Source organism: Solanum tuberosum, unplaced genomic scaffold (assembly GCF_000226075.1).
Source record: "Solanum tuberosum cultivar DM 1-3 516 R44 unplaced genomic scaffold, SolTub_3.0 scf00449, whole genome shotgun sequence".
NCBI classification, from domain to species: Eukaryota; Viridiplantae; Streptophyta; class Magnoliopsida; order Solanales; family Solanaceae; genus Solanum; species Solanum tuberosum.
In genome coordinates this window covers 186,103-192,549 of record NW_006239383.1, presented here as the reverse complement: position 1 = coordinate 192,549, position 6,447 = coordinate 186,103, and the positions used below count along the sequence as shown (strand labels likewise).

The 6,447-nt window shown below is 32.9% G+C and overlaps 1 long non-coding RNA gene across 1 annotated transcript; it reads right to left on the bottom strand.

Moving 5' to 3' along the window:
- Nucleotides 1-3,933: 3,933 nt before the first annotated feature.
- On the bottom strand, nucleotides 3,934-5,753 carry LOC107058208 (uncharacterized). The gene is made up of 3 exons (XR_001471842.1): nucleotides 5,614-5,753; nucleotides 5,195-5,246; nucleotides 3,934-4,093 (listed from the first exon to the last, which is right to left on the bottom strand). It is a non-coding gene; the product is annotated as an uncharacterized lncRNA (long non-coding RNA).
- Between the last annotated feature and the right edge of the window lie 694 nt (nucleotides 5,754-6,447).

The following is a 6,447-nucleotide window of genomic DNA, read 5'->3' as shown; positions in this document are numbered from 1 at the left end:
AAGGACCATCCTATACCTTGCCATCGATATAGGAAGCTAACTTTTCTAAGTGGATCCACTAGCTTAACTTTACGTGATCATCTAAAAAGTATGATCCGTTTAATCCCATGTTGGCGCATGGTTCTTATGGACAGTTGAGTTAATATGAACTCGTGTCCCCAATTCGGTGCTCAATACTACTCCCAAAAATACTTTGGCTCATGCTTTTAAAACAACTTCTTTCTTTAGTTTGAGATAATTACTCAAAGCTTAGCCCAAAGGCTCTTTTGGAATCAATGTCCCCTTTCTTTACTCAAATGTGAAAACATTTATCAACTTCTTTGGGAAATACTTAGTTCCCTAATAACTTTTGAGAAAATGAACTCAACTCTTTACTCTTTACTTTACATTGAAACTTCTTCTATGAGCAACTGTAAAGGAAAGTGTGTAAAAATAAATGAATAAGCTCACATAAGTTTTTCAGTTAGATTTCAGTGTGCAAGATTTGCACAAAGTGAGAAGAAGATGAGCCCTCAAAGCATTAGTTACCGATCCCAGTAATTTAATTTCAATATCTGTCCGAAGGGCATAATAACTATGATTTTAACAATTGCCTATCTCTTCTATAAGGAATCGCGATATTGTCGACATTCTAATACAGAGAAGGAATGAGAGAGAGAACTTAGAGCTAAGAGTACAGAGTAACTGAATTCAGATTACGATGTTTGGGAGAGAACAACCTAAGCTTACACATCAGCCATAAAATTGAGAGATTGCTGCGAAATTTGAAGAAGAACATACCTGGAACTATGAAGACTTGCGAATCCATTCATCGTTATTGGAACAAGAGGGAGGGAAGACGTGATGCTTCTAGAAATATGATTGGGCATAGAGTGAGTTGAAATTTTGCATTTGGAGTGTGAAAACTGATGACAAATGATTCTAGAACTACCGACAGAGTGAATTGTTACTGTAAATTTACCTATTTGCCCCTGGTTGTCCTCTCACACATTTCTATATAATAGAAACTAGATAGAATATGCCCGTGCTAAGCACGAGCCCGACGAATTTAGCTTTCATGTATTAAAGCAACATTTATTCTTACACTTGGTAAATATATTTAATCTGTTACTTGCGCATTACAAAAAATTATAACAATTAATCATCAAATTTAAAGAAAAGTGAAGTTCTCACCTAAAACCACAAACAGTCACTGTTTCTACGTGCCTAAATATCAGATATGCGCGAATGAAAGACAGTTAGCCTGATAAGGCTTCAAATACCATTGGGCATGGACTGATACCAATGATATTATGCTATTGGAGTTGAAAGTACACTTCACTTGAGATATATTAGAAGGACCTTTTTATATATCTTTGGATTTTCCGATTCGCATTCCTCATCATTATTACAACCTACATTAATAAGCCAAACAAATGAAAAAATGTTTAGACTAAGATAGAGATAACTCAAGAAAGGATGATTTACCTTGGTATAGTTCACAATGTTTTTTGTTCCATTACCTTCATGCCATATGGCATGATGAACATTTTACTCCACATGCAAGCTCAATGGAACTTTCCTTCCTGCAATTCACGGTTCACCCGATCTTAAATTTTTAACTACTTATACTATGGGAAAGGATAACAAAAACACAATCTGATCATAGACAATGCTTGAGTGGACAAACTTTGAAAATATAAGTTCAAAATTTGCTGAAAAGATCATATGCTATATTACTCACAATTAAAAAAGACCAAACCCACATAGAAACAGAACAAACATCAAAATAACAAATTAATGTATGCAACAGGATTATAACCCACATGGAAAACAAAACAGGAAGAAATAGCAGAAAATAACAATTTGATTAATAAAAATAATTAAAATGCATAGTTGAACATGAGAATGCACAATGGTTTCCAGATCAGCCATCAAAATAATGCTTGGCACAATAATTTACTAATTAGTACTTACTACTTAGTGTCAATCTTACCATTCCTTTTTCCTTAGCATATCACTGGAAATTACATCTTGTGCAAAAATAACAGGAACATAGTCCTCCTAGTGGAATTGATGTTAAGCTATCCATATAATCCTCATCTTTGATGTGGAGTCTTTGGAAAGTATTGGATCATCTCTAATGTGAGAAGGGAAACAATTCATACTGCCAAAGACCATCAACAATAGTCATATCACAACTTATTATATATTTTTAAAAACTTTGGTTCATTCTCTTTTTGTGCACAATATAATTAAACGAAATATTAGACAAGTGCTCATAACGTTGGCACACTATGCCTCCTATATAAATTTTGTTAACATCATCTTTTCCTAGCACAATTTTGTTGCAATTGTCTGAATATAAAATCTGTAAACACAACATCTTTTTACAATTCACACCTCCTCATAATTTCAGGTGGCTAGGTCGCACTGTACTATATGTCTACTCGTATAACAAGTCGAAATAAGCAAGAATCATATGGAATTCAAAATAACTTTTTATGCATAATAATTTAACATTAAAGTTTTTAAACCGAGGATGTAAATGCATGATCGAGAAGAGAAGGGAGAAATGGAAACCATATTGAGTCATATTAACCTTCAAAAGAAATGTTTTTGAAGGAGGCAATATGGTTAGTAGAAATAGAACATTGTGGACATTTAGAGAGCTTAAGGGGGGTCACAATTTGATAGAGAGCAACTACCAAGATACAATACCTGAATGCCAAAATATGAAAGAAAGAAAGAGAATGGAAAGGAGAAACTTGCAGCAACTACATGCCAAAAGCTCGATGAGAAGGCACAAATATTCCTATCATACAGTAAATCAGGCCAAATAGTTGAAAATTATGACATTATTTGTGATAATTGGTCGAAGGCTAGCTTATCCTTTGTACTTCATTGACGAACCATAGCTCCTATAAATTGTATTAATAAGTCTTGTGAATTATAAAGAATTCGAGGTAGGAATAGGGTCTACGTGCACTCTAATCTTCTAAATCGAGATTCACTATTCATTGGGTTTTTCTGTTGTTGTTGTAATTATAAAGAACACCAAATTCAAGCTTAGTTATCTCATTTATGAAGAGGATTAAATGAAATTCTAATTTTCTTCTCTCATACAAAAGAATTTGAGTAATAATTTTGCTTGTAATGGTTAAAGTTGGATGAAGTTATGTTATTATGTATCTTATAGTTTTAACTCCAAAATTGCTTTCAATTATAAGGATATTGTAAGGTATTGCTTAATTATAAGATATAACATAAATTATCGATGTTCAATGTAGGAAAATTAATTACAGTAATATTAGTACATTTATATTATTATTAGGTTCTTAAGGGAACACTAAATGTATCTAATATAAACACTCTCAAACTTATGCATAGCTAAATAAGTGTACCTTAGAAAGGAACTCAACAACAACTAACCAGAAAAACTTCGTGTCGGTAGGCATTTCAAGACTACAAAATGTTGGAACCTCTGATAATGAATTTGGAATATGGAGATCTTATTTGGTATGGTCTTTTGAGGTTGGAATTTGAAATTTTCATACTGAATTGAAATACTTTTTGGTGGAAAGCTTTGAAATCCACCATTGTTGATGCTTGGTTCCAAATTTTGATTTCCAATTTTGGGATTTTTTGGTGATTGACAGCTAAATCTGACTTGATAATAAAAATTTAATAGGCAGCTTTTAGTTGGTGATCATAATCGTTCGAGTCTCCATTGATGATAATATCTTAGCTATTGGTTTGTTTCAGATCTCGAATATGGTTATAGATAATCGATTGGGTATTTATGTTTATAGCTGAATCGATGACACTGACTGATTCGGAAGAACGGTAAAGGAAACTTGAATCTGGGTTAAGAATTCAGAAAAAACTCCGTTTAAGGGAAATGAACAAAAATAAAAAAAAGTTATTTAACAGGAGAAAAAAAAGAGGAAGTTGAAATGGCAGCGAAAATGGGGAAAAGGAAGAAAGAACTGTACTTAAGGATCAAAATTTACAATGCAGGAATCCTCTTCCTACAGATTAATTCCACAAAGGAGAGCTTGTGATGTAGGTTCTGCTTCCAAGGGAGTAGTGAGATCTAGCAACTGTGAAAGACCTGTAAGGAGGTTATAGTAAATCATACATATGTAATTCACATTAGATTACATTTTACATAACTTGAAGGAACATAACTAAAGGCTAAGCTTGTACGGAAGGTCATTTGTGCCTTCCCATTCATCGTAGAGAGGAGAGTTCTATTAGCAATTAGATTGTGCAATTTAAAAGCGAATGGAATCAATTCCTATAAATTAATTTGTCATGATAAAGTTGAATCACAATCCTTCTCTAATTCATACAGACATTATCCAATTGAATATTCTGCCAACTCTTGTCCAAGATAAATTTTCAATAGGAAAGGAAAATCAGATGTGATTTTAATAGTTAAACACATCTCATTTTCTTTGCTTATAGCCAAAACATAAACCTACCACGCAATATAAATTCATACAATGCATCCAAACAATATTTGGTATTTTGTTCAAAGTTTTAGCAGCAAAAACAGAGACATGATGTAAAATCAAAAAGAACAAACACAATAAGTAAAAGAAATTTCCAAGAATCATCCAAGCCAAATCAATAGGTTAGATAAATTAGTACTATGAAGTAGATGGATCATTATATATATATATATATATATATATATATATAATGATCCATCTACTTCATAGTACTAATTTATCTAACCTATTGATTTGGCTTGGATGATTCTTGGAAATTTCTTTTACTTATTGTGTTTGTTCTTTTTGATTTTACATCATGTCTCTGTTTTTGCTGCTAAAACTTTGAACAAAATACCAAATATTGTTTGGATGCATTGTATGAATTTATATTGCGTGGTAGGTTTATGTTTTGGCTATAAGCAAAGAAAATGAGATGTGTTTACTCTCTTAGCAGTGTTGCAGTTATCCACGTCAATTACTACGTCTTAGTCCCAAACAAGTTATCTCAGGCCAACAGTATACCAAAAATAATTAAAGATAAAAGTACTGAAGTTGTAAATAATTAAATAGAAAGCCTCACTGAAACATTTTAGTTATTTGTAAAAAAAATCAAAATAATTATGATAGCAACTGTGAATGTGAATATAAGCCATCAAATTGGAAAATCTAATGATAACCGGGAGAAGATTAGGACAAAAATTGAGAGAAAATCTAACCTGAAATCGCAACACTTAGATGAGAAGATGAAGAGAACTCAAAAGAACTGTCCTGAAAAGATGGTTCCAAAATTGTGAGTCATACCAAAAGTATCACTTCTTGTGTCTGTGCAAACTATATATCTTTTTTTTTTTTAAATGCCTAAGAGGTAGTAACAATTACATTAACATCATCATTTTTTTGCAAACTATATATCATTCAAATATAACACAACTAATAACCAAAAAATAATAAAATACTTCAGCTGATTTGAGTCGACAGAAATAGAAGTTGTAAACAATAAAACATGAAACATATTAGCTATTTTTTTATAAAGAAATCAGAGTAATTATGACATCATATGTGGATATAAACCATAAAATTGAGATATTTGACATAATCAGAGAAAGAAAAGGACGAAAATTGAGAGAAGACTTACCTGAAATGGTGAGGCTTGAGATGATGGAGAGAACTAAAAGAACCTTTATTGAAAGTAGCACTGCGAAAAAGAATTAATGAAAGATTAAAATATGTGACGAAAAAATCATTTTAAAAACTCATAGCAAAAGCAAGCACATTGTTTCTGTCACGCCCCAAGCCTACACCCTCGGCGGGACTGGCACCCGGAGACCATTGCTAGCCCCAAGCGAACCCTTGGCCTGACTTTCTTAACTCAGCGGAAACCTGACTCAACAGAATAACTCCATGCCATGCAAAGACATAAACAACTTAACTGATAAAATCTGGCCAAAAAGGCAACTCGAGTCTCAAAAATAGAATACTTATATATATACATAGACGAGAGACACAAAACTAACTGACTGACTGTCTATGAAGCCTCTATAATACTGAGATGGATGTTGGGACAGACCCCGCAACATCCTAATAAAACAAAACTAAGAGAACAAAATATCTGAGTCCTCCGGAAAGCAAAGAGGCTCACCACCGACTCTAGAGAGCTCAACTGGATCAACAGCGTGCTGGATGCTACTCATGGGTACCTGCGTCTGCATCATAATAAGATGCAGGTCAACTGGCATCAGTACATGGAATGTACGAGTAAGCGAGCTGGAAAGCTAAACCACAAGTTAAGCTTGAAAGGAGTACGAGAGAACACTTACCTTGGCTCTGTACGACTCATGAATAATTGAACTCAATATATAAAGCAATAAGACACATGCAATATATAAAGCTTGTAAAACAGTATAAACAACTTATCTCGTTAAGGATAAAACAATAACAAACTCAACTTTACTTATATATAAAAGTAATA